This window comes from Hakea prostrata, chromosome 7, assembly GCF_041222555.1.
Source record: "Hakea prostrata isolate BN-2017 chromosome 7, UWA_Hpros_2, whole genome shotgun sequence".
Classification (NCBI taxonomy): domain Eukaryota; kingdom Viridiplantae; phylum Streptophyta; class Magnoliopsida; order Proteales; family Proteaceae; genus Hakea; species Hakea prostrata.
In genome coordinates, this window is record NC_142606.1 from 69930082 (window position 1) to 69952009 (window position 21928).

Consider the following 21928-nt stretch of genomic DNA (forward strand, 5'->3'; position numbering starts at 1 on the left):
CCAAATATTTGCTTAAATCTTGAAAAGTCCTAAAATCTACAAAAACAACATAAAACCCAAGGTAACTCCACTCTAAGTGTATAAAATGCATGCTTTATGCCCTAAGATTTCACACATAAATGTGCTCATCAGATTCCCCCACACTTAGACTAAGCTTGCCCTCAAGCAAAAATTAAAGAAAAATACAAATGCAGGTAAGAAACTAGTGCAACAAAATAAATCCTAACTCACTTTCATAGGAATCACAGTTACACTTAGCATGTGCAACAAACCTTTAAACCACTAGGTTACCCCTAGAGGACGAGTTTTATCTCGTGGATGTTTGCAGTGAATGTACATCCAAATTCCAATTTTAGCTCAAAATAAAACATTGCAAATTCCAACTCTAACAATTGGTAAGTACTCATACAGGATCAATAGCTATGACAATTTTTCTCACCATTGATTTAAGATCCCCCACACTTGAACTTTATTACCCCATATTGATTCTTGAGACTTAGCATATATCTCAATCAAAGACTCACCTTATATCTTTCAAGTACACCTATCCTTTAAGCAAAACCACTCATAAAGTAAGGGGACCAATGACTAAGGTTTTGAAGTATTTTGACCAAACAATTTTACCAAGGCATTGATGACACTTGTATTTATTTCTCATTTTTTCTTTTGAGTAGTGATCTCTACATTACTCCACTACGGTTGGCTTGAATGACATGGTGGAGCAAACACCAAAAACCCAAGTTACTTTGTAGCTTTGCTTTGCATATGCCCACATAGACAGTGATGCGAGAGTTCTTTTCAATAATCTCATTCTTAAGAGTTTCGATCAAGTCACCTCGATTCCTGAGTCAGAGTGCCCTGTCTAGTTCCAAGGAATTCAACTTTTACTTTCTACTTTTTTTTTTTTTTATGCCATACACGAAATTGATATCAACTTCTAGCCAAAGAAACAAGGATCCACAAAACTCATAGATGGTGCAACGCCTTAAGTTAAGGGCCTTTAATTTTTCTAAGGAAAATATCATCTCAACATATATACAAATTACCTTCCTCTCAATAGGGTTTTTATGTGTTCATGATGGGTATCAAAATCACTCTCATTTCACACATCATAGCAATTGAAAGAATATGTATACTAACCAAAAGTCAAAGTTAAAATCTACAATGAATCTATCCCCCCCCCCCCCCCCACACACACACTTAAGTAATGCAATGTCCTCAATGCATGAATGCTAAACAAGGAAGACAAATGAGGGGTATACCTTTCAGTCAAGATGTGCTTATCATGGGAAGCTTTAGTCTTATCTTCAATATCAATGTATGATGGGGAAGGCACTCCAAATAAGAAAAATCGTGAATCGAAAAATCATCTCTAAAGATCTCAAGAAAAACATTCACAATGTTAAAGAAAATTCTCATCATACGTTGAGGTTCTGTAGAAGGTTTTGCATCTTTCATAAGATGAATATGATGTTATTCAATGGAATATCTTAGACCTTTGATCTGAGTGACAAACCAACCCAATGCTTCTCTATTATCATTCAATAGTGTGATCAACTCTTCTGCTTTGTCAAAAGTTAAATTAGAGACAACAATGACAGGAAGATGATTATCTTGTCCCAGGAAAGCATACTTCAAATTAGAAGGCAACTCTTTCAATTCTAGCTGAGGGGGTTCAATTATTGAAGGCTTAGGAATGGAGATGGAGATGGATAGGGGTTTAATAGGCTCCAAAGGTGTGTAAAAATTTAAGACTTTAGAAAAGAAAGTTTCACTATCATCATCCAACATATCCATACATTCTTGAAATTCAGAATCAAAATCAATCTCAAAGTTGGTAATCACATCATTAAAAAAATCAAAAGATTCCTCAAGCATATTGATCTCTTCTTCTATTTGTGGTTGTTTCCCTATCCTGAACATATTAAACTCCATAGTTCGATTTCCAAAATACAACCGTAAGAGACCATTTCGACAATTGATTAATGCATTACTGGTAGCCAAAAATGGTCTTCCTAGAATTATTGGGATTTCATCTTTGATTGAAAAAGGTTTAGTATCTAGCACAACGAAATCAACTGGAAATATAAATTCTCCCACTTTCAGTAAAACATCTTCAACCATCCCTTTAGGAATCTTAACTGACCTACCTGCCAATTGAAGAGTAGTTCTAGTTGCTTTCAATTCTCCCAGTCCTAGTTGCTTATAAACATGGTAAGGCAAAAGATTCACACTTGCACCAAGATCAAGTAAAGCATGTTCAATGTGTGTATTGCCTATGACACAAGCTATGGTGGGGCTCCCTAGATCCTTATACTTGGCTGCTACAGGTTGAGTAATTATGGAACTAATGTTACCTGCCAAGAACGCCTTTTTAGGAATGCTAGTGATTCTTTTATGAGTGCATAAATCTTTCAACACTTTTGCATAGGCGAGGATCTGGGATATGGCATCCAAAAGAGGGATATTCACTTCTATCTTTTTGAAGACATCAAAAATTTTCTCCATAGTTGCAGTATTCTTCTTATTAACTAGACGACTAGGATAAGGAGCCTTAGGAACATAAGGACTCTCATTTGAAATTTCCTCTTTTCTCATAGTTTCTGATAGTGGTTCTCCAAACTTAGGTATTGCTAAAGCAACTGGCTCATCCTCAACTTCTATGGGTTTCTCAGACAAACTTTTATTAGGAGATACTTGAACATTCTCCTCATCACAGTGGTCACTAATCTTGCTCTTTTCATTAATATGTGACTCACATGTTAAATATCCTTTCCCACTTCTCAATGTAGACACATAATTAATTGAAGCTAAAGAAGAATGGGAGGATTCAACTTGGTTTACTTGATTTGGTGGTCTTTGTTGAATTTGAATCCTAGGATTTAACTCAGGTTGGCTAGGCATTTTACCTTTTGTTCGCTCAGACAAAACACTTGCAAGAGTGGAAATTTGTTTCTCCATATTATGCATAGAAGTCATGAAGGTGCTTGAAAGTACTTCCATATTTTTCTCTAAGGAAGAGAGACGAGAAAACTCTGGATTGTTACCTCTGTTGAAACCAGGTGATGATTGATTTTGTCCAATGTGAGGCATATAAGGCACAATAGGTGTATTGACAGGCCTAGCTAAATTGGCATTCTGGAAATTTGAAGCTTGAGGGAACTAGAGATTTGGATTATGAGAAAATTAGGCACTTTGTTTTTGAGGGGCACCAAAGTGATTTTGTGTGGAATAATTGCTTAATCCATTTTGGTTTTGTCTTTGAGACCATGAAAAATTAGGATGATTCTTCCACCCAAGATTGTACGGGTTTGGAAACATCGCACTAACATTTTTATGTTGGCCTCCAAAATAGTATGGACATTCCTCAAGTACATGTGTAGGAGACTGACACCATACACATATAGCAATAGATTTTTCAATAAAATGTGCTTGACTTGGTGGTGGTGGTGCAGCTTTAACTACCAAAGTCTCTAACTTTTTCAAAAGACTATCTATTTGTGCATCCTTATGAACTTGGCTATCAACAAAATATCCCCTACTAATCCTTTCAGATTCTTGGGTTGACTCCCATTCTCTAGTTCTATCTGCTAGGTCTAAAAGAAATCCCCAAGCTTCGGAATCATCAGTGAACGATGTAAATCCTGTGGGGCACATAGATTCCAAAAGTTGCTTTGTTTGGTAATCGATACCCTCATAAATTATTTGACATAAATGCCATAATTCTATACTATGGTGAGGGCATTCTTGGAGAAGGCTTTGGAACCTCTCCATTACCTTAGCAAATGACTCATTGGGTTTCTGACGAAATTGAAGAATATCATTTCTTATCTTATTCGTCTTAAAGATAAGAAAATGGAACAAAAGTACTTTTGGAAATATCCAATAAAACATAAAAAAGATCACTGCAAAGTTAGACAAAACTCACAGGCTTCCGGATGCTAGGTTTTCACAAGAAAAAGTAAACATATTATCAGACATGCTGGTGGAGGAGTTAGCTAAAGAGGAGCAACTGTGGCTTTAGAAATCAAGGATATCCTGGCTTAAAGAAGGTGATAGCAATACCTCCTTTTTTCATGCTACAACATTACAAAGAAGACAGGTAAATAAAATCCTCAAAATCAAAGATGCAAATGGAGAATGGACTACTGACCTTCCTGAAATCACAAAAATTCTCACTTCCCATTTTACCACCACCTTTACCTCAGATCCTGTTGACCCTTTGGCAATGGAAAACATTCTTTTAGCTGCTCAGCCCATTGTCACACCTGAGATGAATGTTAAACTGTGTGCCCCCCCCCCCCCATACCCTGAGGAAATAACGTCTGCTATGTTCGCAATGAGTCCATTAAAAGCCCTTGGACCTGATGGCTTTCCTCCTGTCTTCTTCCAAAAACTCTGGGACTCCACAAGCCAAACTTTATCTAACTTTGTTCTTGAGTGTTTCTCTACAAGTAAGATGGACCCAAAGTTGAATGTCTCATACATTTGTCCTATCCCAAAGGTGCGTTGCCCTAATTCAGCAGAGAAATTTTGCCCAATTAGCCTAGGAGGAGTGGCCTCAAAAGTCATGTCAAAGACTATAGCTCAAAGACTACGAGAACTCCTTCCAGAAATAATTAGTCCCTTCCAATCAGCATTTATTCCCCCCAGACAAATCTCAGATAATATCTTCATGGCGCATGAGCTGTTTAACTACATCAAGAAGAGAAAAGAAGGCAAGAAAAAATTTATGGGACTCAAACTAGATATGAAAAGGCCTATGATAGAGTGGAATGGTCATACCTTGAAGCAATGCTGGTAAGATTGGGTTTTAATCTTTCCTGGATCTCTCTAGTTATGAGTTGTGTATCCTCTATTTTTGTATAAGCTTTTCATAAATGGAAATGTCAGTAGTCCTGTTACCCCAACCAGGGGAATAAGGCAAGGTGACCATATGTCCCCTGCTTTGTTTATCCTTTGTGCACAGGGTTTCAGTGCCCTTATTGAAAAAGAAGAACAAGCTGGTTGCATCAAAGGTATTTCAGTCAAGAATAGAGCACCCACCATATCTCATTTGCTCTTCGCAGATGATACTCTATTGTTTTCGGAATTGAATCTTAGAGCAGTACAAAATTTTAAATCAACCCTTCAGAGTTATTGTAGAGGCAATGGACAAGAAATCAACATGGACAAATCAGGCCCTGGTATTCATTCCAAATACACCTCAATGTTTTAAATGTTGGTTCTCAAGAATCTTGAAGATATCATACACAAAAGAACCTACAAAGTATTTGGGATTGCCACCAGAGATTGGAATTTCAAAAACAAATACTTTTGGTTTTTTGACAAAAAAGGTAAACAGAAAATTTGAAAGTTGGAAACTGAGGTTGCTGTCATGTGTAGGAAAAGAAGTGCTTCTAAAATTAGTGGCAATGGCTCTCCCCCAATTTGCTAGTGCACATTTCAAAATATCAAAGAGCATCCATGAAGATTTTAAAAAAAAAATCTGCAAATTTCTTCTGGGGGGAACATGGAGGAAAAGAAAAAACCCACTGGGTAAGCTGGAAGAGGCTATGCTCATCAAAAGAGAAAGGTGGACTAGGTCTCTATGATACAAAGAGGCAGAATTTAGTGCTCCTCACAAAAATTGCATATAGACTATGGAGTGAACCTAACACTCTGTGGGCTTGTTTCACCAAAGCCATCTACTTCCCCAACAACAATTTTCTGGATGCAAAATTGGGGCAAAATCCCAGCTGGGCTTGGAGAAGTATACTGGAAGGTAAGACAATTCTAGAAGAAAATTTAAGGTGGAAACTTGGAAAAGGAAACCAGATCAAAATATGGGAGGACCGATGGTTGCCGAATACAGTTGGAGGAAAAATTAGATATCCAAAACCAGAGGGATGCACTGTCACTTGGGTGGAAGATATTATCACAGAAGATAGCGGGATGTGGAGAGAAGATCTGTTACAGGAATACTTCCATTCCATTGATGCAGTTGAGATCCGACGTATTCAATTAGGGCTTTTTCCCACAGAGAATGCACTGGTGTGGGGTGCTAACAAAAAATGAATTTTTTTCAGTTAAATGCACATATCATGCACTGACAAATAAAGATTTAGCTGAGGAACAACATCAAACCACTACCTCTCGTACCCAGCGGTGGAAAAGCATAACCAGCAAAACCTGGAACATGATCTGGAAAGCTTATACGATGCCCAAGATCCGTCATTTACTATGGAGATCATGTGCAGAAGAGCTTCCTATCAGTGAAAGCCTGAGAAGACGCAACATAAAAGGAGATTATAACTGCCCAAGGGGCTGTAACAAGGAAGAAGACACCGGCCACCTGTTTTTGGACTGTGACGCTCTTAAAGTATGGTTCGTCTGCCCTCTTTCATACCGACCACCAGAGCAACAACAACCCAAATTCATGGACTAGCTTGAAGGTCTTTGCAAAATTCTTCCAAGAGGGAAGTGGGAAGCCAGGAAATTTATTAGCCTCTGCTTCTTTATCACCAGGGAAATCTGGCTTGCAAGGAATGATGCTATGTTTAATCTAGGAAAACGTTCTCCACTAGAAGTAGCAAACAGAGCAACTATTCTCCTTGAAAAGTTTAGGAAGGCGAATCAGCTCGGGATTAAGGCAAATGCACTAACGATGCAATCACTTTAGAGTTGGATCTGATGGTATTATTCAACTTGGCTGGCACTTAATTAAATGTGATGCTTCTCTCAATTCGGCCCAAAATCAAATGGGCTGCTGATAATGGCTGTATCCAAAAAGGAGCATTTTGAATGTGCTCTTGTAGGAGAAGAATTGGCACTGTGATCAGCCATGTTGGAATCACTTGGAGAATGCATCGATAGAGCAATATTCTAGTATGATTGTGCCGAGCTAATTAGGATCCTCCAACATCCAACGACAACCATTAATTTAGATCTTGATCCTATCATTGTGGATATAAGAAAGCTATACTTTCTTAGAATGTAAGTTTGATGTAATTCCTAGGTCTAGCAATGTAATTGCTCGTGTCCTAGCTAAGAAGGCCATGTCGATTGTGGGCACGACGGTTTGGCATCTCTCCACTCCTTGGTTGAGTTCATCAGCCTCGGGCTCTGCCGTAGCCTAATGAAACTATTTACCAAATAAATAAATAAAAATACTATTGGGAATCTACACTTGGGAAATTTCGAGGAAGGTTCATTTATGTCAATTACTACTGATGTTAATTTCGAGCGAGTGGATAGACTTTTATGAAGTGGCTAGGAGGAAGCCACTTCTTAGGAAGTTAGAGGAAAGTTCATAAAGGTCGACTTCATTGCTGAGAGTCAAGTCGAGCCAACTTGGATGGAAATTTGCGAGGAATTGCGATTTCATTCTTGGAGGGTAGTCTTCTTATCTCTCTTTTGAAGCTACTTCATTTCATTCCATTTCTCCTCAGTGCTTTCCGGCAGACGCCGATTAAAGTGACCGAACAAGTGATCAAATCAAGTTTCTGCTCTTGCAATTTCGTTAGCATCATGAAACTGTGGAGAAAAAAGTATACTGCTGCAAAGGGAAATAGCGTTGCATCATCATCATCATCATCATCTTCATCTTCTTCGTCTTCATCTTCTTCATCACCATCATCATCATCATCATCATCATCTGCCACAGAAGAGTGCAATTCCTGGGGTTCCTCCTCTTTTGAATATGAGGTGTTTTTGAGCTTCAGAGGTGAAACACGGACCAACTTCACCGACCATCTCTACTACGCTCTCAACAACATCGGAGTCCACACCTTCAGAGACGACGAAGAACTCCGAATTGGAGAAGAGATCGGTCCGGCACTTCTCTCTGCGATCCGTCAGTCCCAAATCACCATTATCATCTTCTCGAAAGATTATGCTTCAAGTAAATGGTGCCTTCTTGAAGTCGCCGAGATTGCCGAGCAGTGCAGGAAAAAGCAGGAAGGCCAAAGACAAATGATAGTGTTGCCAGTTTTCTATCATGTAGATCCATCGGAGGTCCGAAACCAGACTGGTAACTATGGCACTGCTTTCCAACGCCACGAGAAAAGGTTCGACAAGGAGACTCTAGAGGGATGGAGGACGGCTCTGAGAGAAATTGGTCAATTGAAAGGCTGGGATCTAAAGAATACTACTAATGGGTAAGTCTGAACAACTTTATTACCTTAGTCTCTGAAACTCTCGATGTATGTAGATGAGTAGATCTTCACTGGATTACGAGAACCGTCTATTCTTGAAATCAATTTGATGTTGATGTTGATGTCATTCTAGGATTTATGTAACCAGGAAATCAAAGCCAAACCAATATGAGAACTTTGGTTTCGAATTTATATCAGTGTTTTTATTATTATTATTATTATTATTACTATTATTATTATTATTATTATTATTATTATTATTCCACACACTAGAGTCGAATCCGCCATATCTCCACCGAGAGACATGAATCTTACCATTCGACAAACCTCCATTGGCTTAATGGCAATTTTTTTATCCGGTTGGCTTCGGTCCAATTTGCGGGGCTTCTCGGCTTGGATTCAACTTAATATGCACATAATAAGTTCCATGAGGGAAAATGTGATTTCCTATGGTTTTGTTTTAAGTGTGTTTTTATGGGCTCGTAATAATCTAAACCAAAGCCAACCCAATAGGACTTGCGTTTGATTCTATCTAAGTCCAAATCCACGCCACTGCTGTAATCAATAAAATTTGAAAGACCATTTGTGACCCATAAGCATTACTTGTGATTATTTATGGATTATTGAAAATGGAGTTGCAAATAATGTTAACTATTATAGTACTATTATATTATTAAATAAAATTTCAATGTCGAGTATTATTTATGATTGTATGCAAATTGAATGGTTAAGGACTTTTGAGGAAATATAAATGATGCCTTTTCAATTGAGTTCATGTTTTTATAATAGTAGTATGATATGATATAAGTATCATGTATTTGATGTGACTTTTGTACCATTAGGTTGGATTCATATCCAATTTTCTAAGGCCATTCTAACTTAAACAGATTGTTCAATAACCTAGCTAGGAAGCAAATTGTACTAGTTCTTTGCAACTTTTCTACGATTGACTCTTCAATGAGAATCTGGGAGATATACATTATCATTCAACTCATTTATTTTCTTTCTATTGTTTGAATTATGCAGGTACGAGGGGAAGTTAGTAAGATTAATTGTCGAGGAAGTTTGGAGTAAATTAGACAAGAACCTCTTGACTATTTCAGATGATGTGGTCGGAATGGATTCTCATGTGGAAAGAATAAAGGAGTTGTTGAGTAGTGAATCTAAACAAAATAAGCAGATTGTGGGCATCTATGGCTTAGGTGGTATTGGCAAGACAACAATTGCCAGATGTGTGTACAATAAAGTCTATCGTGATTTTGAAGGATGTTGCTTTTTAGAAGATGTTCAAGAAACTATCAAAACATGGGGAATTAGTCATTTGCAAAGTCAACTTCTCACCAATATCTTGAACCAGAAGATCACAAGCATTAGTAGTGTCCATGAAGGAACTTCTCTTATTAAGCAAAGATCATCCACTAAAAAGGTTTTTATCGTTCTTGATGATGTGGATAGATGTACTAATTTAAATGCAATAATTGGGAAGGGTGATTGGTTTGGTGTTGGAACCAAGATTATTATTACAACAAGGGATAAGCATATTTTCGATAAACTTGGAGTAGACAAGATATACAAACCCAATGAAATGGATCCAAATCAGTCACTTATACTTTTCAGTAAGCATGCCTTTAAGATGGACCATCCTCCAGCAAAATATTTGAAACTCTCAAGAGATGTGATAAGGACTAGTGGAGGACTTCCTTTGGCGTTGAAGGTTATAGGTTCATATTTATGTTGTTTAGGAGAATTAGCATGGATAGATGCTGTGAAAAAGTTGGCTAACACTCCCCATAAAGAAGTGCAAGACAAATTGAGAATAAGTTATGATGGATTAGATCATGAGGAGCAAGAGATGTTTTTGGATATTGCTTGCTTTTTTGTTGGAAGGGAGAAAGACATTGCATGTCATATATGGGACGGCTTTGAGTTTCCAACACATTTAGGAATTGAAAATCTTTGCTTAAAGTCACTCATTGAGATTAATGAAAGAAATGAGTTCAGTATGCATGATCAGCTAAGGAACCTAGGAAGAGAAATTGTCCGGCGGGAAAACTATAAGGTGCTTGGAGAACGTAGTAGGCTATGGTCATTTAAGGACGTAAAGGAAATACTGAGTACTCAACAGGTTTGTTCTCTATAAATGAATAGGTTTGTTCTCTATAAATGAATTAGCATATTTAAATTTATGTTTTTCAAGCATTGGTTTTATATATTATCAACTTAAGAAAACAGTCATTAAGGTGTATGGTTTGAAATCAAGTGGTAAACATCGGTGGATCCCAGGTACAAAGAATCCAACAGCCACAGCTCAGCTCCAAATATTTAATTTTTCATAACCCCATATAATATTTTGTGATGACTTGAGTGAGGTTATTATTCCGTTATAATAGGATGGACCTACCCACCCATAAACTAAATCCTAAAGAGACTTGGTCATTAATGCTTGTAAATCTGGCAGTTTTGTACATGATATATAATCTCGCATAACTAATCTAGTTGCTTATTTTGCAGGGAACAAGCAAAATTGAAGGACTCTGTGATCACTTTGGAAGCTTAGAATTTAGCCGGTCTAAGGACATTATCATTGAAGGATTTGGAGCAATGACTGGACTAAAGATACTTGGAGTCAATAATGCCAGAGTTACTAGAAACTTGGAGCACTCGTTTCCAAATCTGAGATACCTTAGTTGGCACCGCTGTCCTATGCAATTTGTACCAATCAATCTAAGGAGACTATGTGTTCTTGATTTGTCACACAGTAAGATCACGAATGATTGGATAGGTTGGAAATATATCAAGGTAAGTATCTAAAAATAAGATATTAAGCAAGTAAGGGAAAATTTCTCTCTCTCTCTCTCCCCTTCTGCTTAAAAGAAAAAATTATATTACATAAATTGCTTGCCATCTGTCATATGTAACTATAGAATACTTATCTTTTAATTAATATCTACTAATAATCAAGTTATTTTCGTTTCTGTTATGCAGGAAGCAGAAACTCTTAAAGTTCTGGATCTAAACTTTTGTGATGAACTATCCCGAACTCCAAATTTGTTGGCAAATAAACAGTTGGAGAAATTGCATCTTCATCACTGTAGTAATTTGGTTGAAGTTGATGAATCCATTGGTCATCTTAAGAGTTTAGTCACATTGGACATGAGCTACTGTCACAGGTTAGGGTGTATCCCAAACAACATTTGTGAGTTGACTTCTCTCAGAATACTTAAATTTGAACACACAAGAATCCGTCATTTGCCAGAAAGATGGGCCTATTACCAGCTAGAAGCCTTAAAGGAGCTATATTTTGATTTTTCTGAGACACGGCTACCGTACATGCCAAACCTCCAAATTTTAAGTACTGGGTTGGCATAGATCCCAAAGCCGTAATGAAAAGATTGACATAATCCCACTTCTAGAGCTCCCTCCAAGTCTGATATGTTTAAATGCTTCGAGGAGTAGAATGAAGTCACTCCCGCCAAGTCTGCCAACTCTGACAAATTTAGAGCACTTGTACCTCAACAACTGTCCCAATCTGGTGGAGATACCCACTACCATCAATGCTCTTACAAGGCTTGAGTTTCTCGAATTACATCAAAACTACAACCTGAGAGAAATACTAGGATTCTCGGGCATGAGAAATTTAAAAGAAATACAGATTGAATGTTGCCCCAACCTAGAAAAACTTGAAAGCCTAGAAGGATTGGATTCCCTGAAGATATTCACGTTGAGGTACTGTTCCTCATTGCCAAAATTGCCTAAATTTCAGGGCTTGACAAAACTGGAAACAGTAGTTCTCTTGAGCAATAGGGACTTATCAGTAATTCTGGGGCTAGAGAATTTGGACTCCCTCAATTTACTGTCTATAGAAAAGTGCCCATCATTGGGTTATTCGTCATTAGAAGTACAACCGGCTCTCTCTTCTTTGTCTTTGAAGAACCTTCGAATTCTATCTCTCGATTGTGAGCGGCTAATTAATATTGCAGGCATTGGCAGATTAGAATCGTTGAAAGAATTGTATGTTATCAGATGCGACTCAATCGAAATATTTCCAGGTGTCTCTTACTCAACGAAACTAAGGAGGCTAGATGTCAGGTATTGTAATAAACTAACTCAAATTCAGGGAATTGATAGGTTGGAAAATTTAGGCATATTGTATATGGAAGGATGCATTTCTATCGAAACATTACCATGTCTGTCCAACTTTAAGAAGCTGAAGACCCTAAATACTTTGGGCTGCAAGAAGTTATCTGAGATTCAAGGTCTTGATAGTTTGGAAAAGCTAAAGGAATTGAGTATCAATGAATGCATTTCTATCAAAACATTACCATGTCTGTCCAACTTGAAGAAGCTGAAGACCCTAGATGCTTACGGCTGCGAGAAGTTATCTGAGATTCGAGGACTTGATAGGTTGGAAAATCTAGTAACTTTGAATCTCAGCAAATGCATTTCTATCGAAACATTACCATGTTTGTCCAACTTGAAGAAGCTGAAGACCCTAGGTGCTTACGGCTGCGAGAAGTTATCTGAGATTCAAGGGCTTGATAGGTTGAAAAATCTAAAGAAATTGAATCTCAGCAGATGCATTTCTATCGAAACATTACCATGTTTGTCCAACTTGAAGAAGCTGAAGACCCTAGGTGCTTACGGCTGCGAGAAGTTATTTGAGATTCAAGGGCTTGATAGGTTGGAAAATCTAGAGAAATTGGATATCAGCGGATGCATTTCTATCGAAACATTACCATGTTTGTCCAACTTGAAGAAGCTGATGCGGCTATCAGGTAAAAACTGCAAGAAGTTAGTTGAGATTCAGGGGCTCAATGGGTTGGAAAATCTAGAGAAATTGGATCTCAGCGGATGCATTTCTATCGAAACATTACATCTGTCAAATTTAAAGAAGCTGGAGACCCTATCAGCTAAAGACTGCAAAAAGTTAGTTGAAATTCAAGGGCTCGATGGGTTGGAAAATCTAAACCTCTTGCATGTCGATGGATGCATTTCTATCGAAAAATTACCATATCTATCAAACTTAAAGAAGCTGGAGACCCTATCAGCTAAAGACTGCGAGATGTTAGTTGAGATTCAGGGGCTCGATAGGTTGGAAAATCTAGAGACATTGAATATCAATGGATGCATTTCTATTGAAACATTACCATGTCTGTCCAAGTTGAAGAACCTATCGTGGCTATCAGCTGAAGGCTGCAAGAAGTTATCTGAGATTCAAGGTCTTGAAAATTCTTAATGCTTTTTACAAAAAGGATAGACATAATAACCCAATGACAGGTAGTAAAAAGAACCATTGCAGTTGCAGGTACCCCTCTCTTCTCTCATTCTCTCAATATTTTGTCACTTTTTATAATTGGGTAAAATCTGCTCTAATTTCTAAAATTTGGTTGATAATGATTATTAGATAAATCATCTCAATGAGAAAGGCATTTCTAATATTTGCTTGATAATGATTATTAGATAAATCATCTCAATGAGAAAGGAGTGTTTTGAGAGGAATTCCCCGACCTCCCCCCTCCATTTTTTTATTCACAATATCAGAACTCCTCTGGTCATAAAATATGTCACCAGTAAATCCAAGATGACAAATACATAGAATTCAAATTTCAGCTCTGAGAACAACACTACCCTGAATTTTTTTTTTCTCAACCCAGAGCAAAATATTTAGACCTGAAGCAGCCAAGCTACACACATTGATTCAACTCCAATTCGAACTTGGGATGAGTGAATGATGTTCTAGACAAAGATAGTGATTGACGTTACAAGGCCACCACATTAATTAACCCATATAATATTCAAGCCAGATCATTAAAATTGAGTAAATTTCTAGAAAACAGAATCGAATTGTTGCAGATCTCCGATTCAAAATTAGATCCTTTGATCATCCTATAAATAAAACTGGGAATTGTTCATGATGCACCTAAAATATGGCCACGTACAACTCAAGTTCAAATAAAATATGTGAATTCAAATCTGGAATCAGTATTAGCAGATACTGTGTAAACTGTCTAGAATCCCCTTTCACCACATGAAATAGGAAATTCTGGGTTGCTATTGACAAAGGATGGTCATGTACAACAAAAAGTTCCATGGCTTTGAAACTTTAGAAAATCAGATTCTATTATGCATTTTTCTATATCTCATTCTCTGTATTGGCCCTGTCAAGTGATTGCCTCAGTTTGAATTCCCAACCCCCACCACCCTGGTTTTAAAATTTGAAGAATTCATGCAGCAAAATAAACTTTGTTTCCCCTACGCATCTCACTGCCTGATTTTTATCGATTTCTGTTTCAGGATAATGTAGTTGTGGCATCAAACGTGGAGACAAGCCATGAGAGGTGGCTGAAGGGCAGAAAAATAGAAGAAAGTAGATTCCAAACCCAACTTGTAACTCGATGTTGCAGTTTCCTTTGGCAGAGTTTCAGCTGCTGCTTTCACAATTGACCTAGCTGCAATGACATTGTCATGATTTGGTGGGCAGATGCCAAAGGCCAATGTCATCGAGGTATCTGATACAGCCTTTTAATGGCCACAAAATGCCTTTACACTGCAGGGACAAAGAAGGCAAAACTTGAGTACCTTGAACATCATCAGCTCTGTCAATAAGGTATTATTGCTAGGGACCTCATTTCCCTTATCTACAGCTACAAATTGAAGAAGGGAGCTGACCACCTTGACAATTTTTTTCTTGTTTATTTTTGGTTGTCTTTCATTCATGTCTACTGATCAACCAAATGATTTAGCTTGGTTTTTCCTCATTCATCCTTTGTTTATGTTTTCTGTGCTTGTTCGTGAAAGGAAGCATGAGTGAATCAGATGGAACCAAAGGTGCTAGTTAAGTTTGAAGGCTACTACGTTAAGGTTATATTCCTCATTCTCCTTTGCATCAGCTTAATAATTGAATTTTGGTAAATATTTTGTCATCAGACTAAATAAATTCCTTGGAGTCAAATATGGAATCAGTAGCAGATACTGTGCAAACTGACTTGAAAGAGTGAATTCAAGGTGAATATTTACAAAAGTGGTCATACACAACACAAGGTTCCATAGCTCTGCTACATAAGAAAATCAGATTTTAATTGCTCTCAATATTTACACAGGAAAATATGTTGAATGTATCTTATTGGTTGGTTCTTCAGAAGCAGCTATTGTTTTGGATTTAGACATGATTTTTAATTTCTTGAAAATGAAATGTCTAATTGTATGTTTTCACCATTATTTTTTACAGGTCACTGCAAGTCCTTTTGAAGCCTTTGTTAAGGTAAACAATGCATCTGCTTTCTGCTAAGGGTCATTTTAATTAACTAAAGAAGAATTGTAGATCCATGTCCCCACATTTGGCATTACCATCAACAAGGGAGTGGGCTCCCTTAATTACATGTATATCCAGCCCAGAAATCTCTGGGCAGTCCTGAAATATCTTAAATTTCATTCCTCTATTTGCATCTTTTCCATCTCATGTCTGATAAAGCCCACCATCTCCTTACCACCATAGACCGAGCTTGACTGAGATAAATACCAAAAGATTATCTGGCTTACCACCATAGTTCAAATCTCCCCAAAATTGCACTGAAATCTTTAGTTCCCCAGCAAACCAAGAAGAGATGAGCCCGACAGGAAAAAAGGTACCAAGTGTTGGTTGGAATCTTGGCCCATCTTTATCAAAATCTCAACATGTGGCAGTCCATCCTGCATATTTCAACTAGGATGGACCATTTTAGTTCATCTTAAGTTCCTTTTATACCAATTTTGACATTTTGCAAATCTCATCTTGGTTTTACCTTGATCATTTCAACTGTGAAATCCTTAGGATCCTAACCCGAAAATTATAATTGCAGATGTAACAGTTTGCTGAATTTTAGAAGATAATTTGATACGAACCCGGACGGACTGGGAAGGTGGATTTATAGCTGACAAAAGATAGAGTTGGAAGGTCCCCTAGACTAGGTAAGAGCCCCTAAAACTATGTATAAGCTTCTGTTTGTATCATGGACTAACTAGCCCAAGAGACCCCATCTTCGTGAAAAATTTGGGGCGGGGTGGAGGTCGATAGGAGGTAGGTGCCTGAGGCGACCCACTAGAACAACCTCCTTGGAGCCCGCAAATACCTTAGAGCAAAATTAGGTTTTTAACTTCTAAGCACTCTATTTAAAAGCGTTTTCACCTTAAAAGGTATTGTTTTATTGCTAAGCCATCAAAGAGCCCTTGTCCGTGTCAGAGAGTTTGCCCTAGCACGTGTTAGAGAGTTCATGTCAGAGATGAAGGAAGTTGCGTTCCCGTTTCGATTTGCGATTCAAATCCAATTCTGAAAAATTAAAGGTAAGAATTCATTCCCAACTTCCAACCCTTACTTTCATCTTACTTTGGATGAAGGAGATTATTGTCGAGTGACGTATTTGATCATATAAACCCTATTTTATGATTGGATCAAGTGACGTGAATGATTCCAATCATTCTAGTTGATGAATTTTCATCACAGGACGATCTCAGAGAGAACCTAGATTTTTGTTTTGTTATATCTAAGTTGGTACTTCAATATAGGGTTGTTTGGGATGATGAAGATGTTTTTTGGGAGGGTTTTAGAACTCTCGATTGACCTAGAACTCATCGAAGCGAAGGAGTGAAGACACAGTTTGCACTTGGGTGATATTCACACACGCGTGGAGGTCGCCAGGCAGAAGACCCCCTCGGTCGACCCCACCCCACTATCTAAGTGGTGGTCACCCATGGAGGTTGCCCGACGCTTGACCCCCTTATAGACCAATTAATACCTTGCTGCCTCTGTTTTTTGTCTGTATTGAAGCACGACTGATCTCCAATGTTGGTCTAACTTAAACCATGAGTTATCCAGCATATTCGAGGCGTGCTAGGCTACATCTTGTCATTATTTGAGAGGTTTATTTCGCTTGTTAGGTGAGCAACCTCATGTGTACATGTAGTTGAATCATGATCTCTTCATTTATATCAATGATGCCTATTTTACTGTTTTGAATATGTTTCTCTTGAGCATATATGAATGGGTAGATTATGGATTATAGAAATTAGGATATGTATATTCTTTATTGCATTTGTTATTGAATCGTGACAATGCTAAGGTTTGGGTATTGGGTTGTTTGTTATTAATATGGATATTGACCTAGAGGTACTACATTAACCATTGCCCTCAAAACCTTAGAATGGCCATGTAGACTTAGATGCATGTGTAAGATGTTTAGTTGCATTTGGTTAGTAATACCCCTAACGTGTTACTAACCTATTGGCACGAGAATTGAGGCCGAGTGACCCATGGTTGCTATATTGGATTAGTGGGCGCCTAAGGCCAATAAGACTCGTGAGGGGACATAGATGTATCATGGGGGTCGTTCATTGGTGGGGTTGCATATGGTAGGTGTAGGGCTCATGGGTGCCCAAGACCAGTGAGACTCTGTGAGGAGACATGAGAGTGTCAGCCCTATTGTATGTATATTAGATAGTTGGTAGCCATCCCGTGAAGATATGACATTTTCTAGACTTTGAAGGATATTGGACCAAAAGTGTGAGATGCATATGGGCATATATTTGGACTTTCATTAATATGTTAACATAGATGACTTATGCATTGGGCTAGGTATTTCCCTGATTCGTGCCAATTATCATACCAATTGGTCATTGTGAGATAATGTGACTCTAAACTCCAGTCATAGTTGTTGATTGGACTGTCATCCCTATCCCTTGATCATGATGCTCAAGATGGGTGAGACTCCATGAGACGTTTGTGTGAGGCTACCCAGAAGAGATTGTGTACATGTTAATGCGTGTCTACCTAATTAGAGACCAGCATGATTAGAGTCTTAGGAGCTCTCTTGCATTGGATTTCATTTCCTTTACACTTTTCGTAAGTGAAGTATTAAGTATGTGGACATGTGCTATTAAGGATCTTGCTAAATTCTATAGAACTCACCCATTGTGGAAATATTGTTATAGATTGTGCTGCAGGTTATGATGACTCGATGATACAGGAGTACATGATGCCGACGGATTCTCACGAGCTACCAGATTATGGGGATATTGACGTACATGGTGACTTGTATGCATGTCTGGAGTGTTTCGTTTCTATAACAACTTAGCTTTTTTTTATTGGAGCTTAGTTATCTATAGAGGCAGAGAGGCGTTTGATTGGAACATTTATCATTTAGATTTAGATAATATTATCAATTATTGTAATTAAACCTTTTTTCTTTTCCTTCCTTTTGATACACTTATCATCATAAACTTCTGCTGACTTTTTATACAATTTTGACGTGACTATTATTCTTGCTCAATGATTATGTTATTGTATGAATCGTTTATGGGATTGAATTTAAACCTGATCTTGCGACTGTGGATTGCATTTATTGGTATTCGGGTAAATTCGGTACTAGCTAGGTGAAGTGTGACAACTAAAATCTACACTACATGCTCAAACTAAGATAGAAAAAAGAGCATTGTTGTTTGATTGATTTGGGTGTTCTTTTATGTACAAAATGATAATTATTTATAAAGTACAACTATTAGCCACCCATAGGCAACTATCCTTGGATAAGAATCCAAACAGCTGGTGAAAAAATAACTTTTGATAACCACCTTTAACCGCTACCCTCTTCGCCTATCTCATCCCTTGTCTCGGTCAGTCTTGCGACATTCTACTGATCATCTTAGGCTTACAATTAACTGGTACGTACCTTAATCCTGGTATGTATTTGGCGTGGTTTGCCATTGAACCTGGTCATAATCTATTGACTTTTTCCGAACTAACTAATAACATTACAATTCTTCGAAGCCTCGATCATGCTTCCAAATCATTCATCCTCAAACTTAATCTAAATACCAATCTCAACCCATGGATACAAAGTACATCAACACATGGATACATAGCTTACAATTGCATGGCTCTGTGGACTTAGTAGCTGAATCAAATCAGGAACACTATTACTTCTCTCTAAAGACCACTAATAAAGTAAATGTCACTTGTAATACTAAATTTAGAATTTTATTGTGTGTAGAGGGGTACATCACAAATCTCTAGGAGAATCAACCTGGAGCGTGGGGGCTATTGCGGAAGCAGATGAAGCGGACCTGCTAAAACTAGGCAATGGAAGGAAAAATGATGGGGATGAAATAGAGGCAGCTTTCATGGCAATTTGGGAGGTCTGCAGCAAGCAAAAAAAATCTCAATTCTGCATAAAAGAAATATGGTGCAATCAACCGATAGTAGTACAATTATTATCCAAACCAGATCAATCCATATGGCCACTCATTCATACCCCAATTTTGGTTAAAATTCTTCTTTAAATAAATAGTATCTCAGTCTGTAACTTTAAATCCCCCAACCTTCTACAAAAATTTAACTACGGACATACATAGTAATAGGTTAATTTCTTTCCCTAAAAATCCGGCAGATGGATCTATCCGGATAACAAGTTGTAACCGTTCAAACTACTTTTAGTCTTTACCAAAAAAAAAACTACTTTTAGTAATTTATATTTTCTTATGATCAAAAAAAAAAAAAAAAAAACCAATCTCAACTTGATCTAACCAATCTCCAAACCTAAGGATGTCACTGCATCATGAATTCTAAAATCCCATCAATAATGCCACACTGCAAAAACAATTAAAAAAAAAAAAAACCATGTTTCTGAAGCGGATGAGTATGTCAGCAGTGTTTATAATTATGCAATCCTATTTTCAGCATTAAAATATTAGATAGTATCACCAGGTATATGATGTGATGATGTTACGAAATGCCCCATGTTTCTTGATAACTAAAACCAACACCTATAGAATGATCGATAACGTTCCTAGAATATGATTATCTCCCTCTTTCGCACACTAAAAACGGTGAATAGAAAATAGAAATTCAGTATTGAAAAATAAATCAATGGTTCCATATAGGAGATTAAATATTGAATCCCTTCAGTTCTTAGAGTAAAGCCTCACCTATATTAAGTATATAGAAGCTTCATTAAGGATATAGTTGAAGTGCGTATAAACTGGCCCGAATGAACCTCAAATTATTCTTAAAAAATAGATGAACTTGAAAAGATTATTATTATTATTATTATTAGGGTAAAAACTAATAAGAGAAGATACACTAATAATCCTTTTGACATCTTGGGGAATTAAAAAGATAGCAATCTCCAAAATTCTCTTATATTGAAAACTATTACATATGAATAGAAGCATATACAACTGAAATACAAATGCTCATATTTCATACTGTCAAGATATACCCAACAATACAACATCAAACGAATACTGTGAACTTGAAACATACATGTAAAAAGACAAAATCAATTAAGTTGCAATATCACTTATCTGAAAAAGGAGAACTTACAAACTGATGAAATAGGTCTTTCAAGCAAAGTTTAAAGCATCCCACCATATGATAATAAGATATTAACTTATATGATTCCAATATTGGATACAACCGATACGACACTGATACGTCTTTTTGTTGAATTGTAATAAAATGAATTGGTACTTGATACCTCGTGTTGCGTCTAGAACTTCTTCGAGAGCCGGATACTTGGATGACCACTTGAAGACTTCTACAGCCGAATAGGAATAGCTGAGATGCCTGCACTCACAAAGAAAACAAGAACGGGCCGGCCAAGTCTTGGCCGGGGAACCGCCTCCGACGCCCAAGTTAGTCTAGGCAACAATAGAAGACCTTGAGAGAGTTCTCAAGGCATAATGAATAATGGTAAAAATAAATCTCTTACCTTTCTCCTTGTAGGATGAAGGTTTATATCCTGGAGGAGGCGTCTCCTTGTATTTCGCCTATTCTGTTGAAGAGTGGGCGGGAGATCTTAGGAAGCACACTCCCTTCTTTGGCGGGCCTAATAGAGCCGTTATTCGCTTATCCATCTCCCCAAGTCTCGGAACGGATATGTTGAGTAGTTATCTGTAACTGACCATTTTGAGTTGGTCGTCTTCAACGTCACTCTTAGACTTAGTATTGAAGGTCTTCTTATCTTTCGTACTCTTCTCACACATGGCTCCCGAGGGGATAATCCGCACCTGCCCGAGTGGGTATGTGCTTTCTCCCGAAAGGGTTCTCTAAGTCTCCCGAGGGAAGGGAGCACACTTACCCGAGTGGGTGTGTGTGTCCCTCCCGAGGGGGCTCTCTGAGTCTTCCCGAGGGAAAGGAGCACACTTACCCGAGTGGGTGGGTGTGTCCCTCCCGAGGGGCTCTTCAAGTCTTACCTGAGTGGGTATGTGTTTCCTCCCAACGAGCTCTTCAAGTCCTACCCGAGTGGGTATGTGTTTCGTCCCGAGGGGCTCTTCAAGTCTTACCCGAGTGGGTATGTGTTTCGTCCCGAGGGGCTCTTCAAGTCTTACCCGAGTGGGTATGTGTTTCGTCCCGAGGGGCTCTTCAATTCTTACCCGAGTGGGTATGTGTTTCCTCTCGAGGGGGTTCTCGGGTTACATATCCTCCACAACAGAGCCCCCCATTCCATGCGATCGGCATCTCGAACGTAGGGAATGCTTCTCATACATCTTTTCTCATCCAAGCTTTTATCTAGAGACTCTTGGGTATATGTCTTCTTAAATGACCAAAGTCATTTCTTCGAAAGCCTTCTTCAAACGTTATGGTTCTCAATTTGTAACCATTGCGTCGATTTGTTGTAATCGTTTCCTTGTTACGACTTGCAGTAGCCCAAAGGTTGCTTGATCTCAACCGTCGCATCCCTTGACACTTAGTTGTTAGATCACGACTCTCTTCTTCTTGCCTCCACTATAGAGGTATTAGCATCTGTTTGTTGCTCCGAGTC

General features: G+C 38.0%; 1 non-coding gene and 1 pseudogene across 2 annotated transcripts; both read left to right on the forward strand.

The window, feature by feature from the left end:
• The first annotated feature begins 3727 nt into the window (after positions 1 to 3727).
• On the forward strand, positions 3728 to 3834 carry LOC149011900 (small nucleolar RNA R71). The gene has a single exon (XR_016174881.1). It is a non-coding gene; the product is annotated as a small nucleolar RNA R71 (small nucleolar RNA).
• A 3469-nt stretch (positions 3835 to 7303) lies between these two features.
• Positions 7304 to 13371, forward strand: LOC149011901 (TMV resistance protein N-like; annotated as a pseudogene). The gene is made up of 4 exons (XR_016174566.1): positions 7304 to 8138; positions 9162 to 10260; positions 10647 to 10934; positions 11121 to 13371. The product of XR_016174566.1 is annotated as a TMV resistance protein N-like (transcript).
• Positions 13372 to 21928: the final 8557 nt, after the last annotated feature.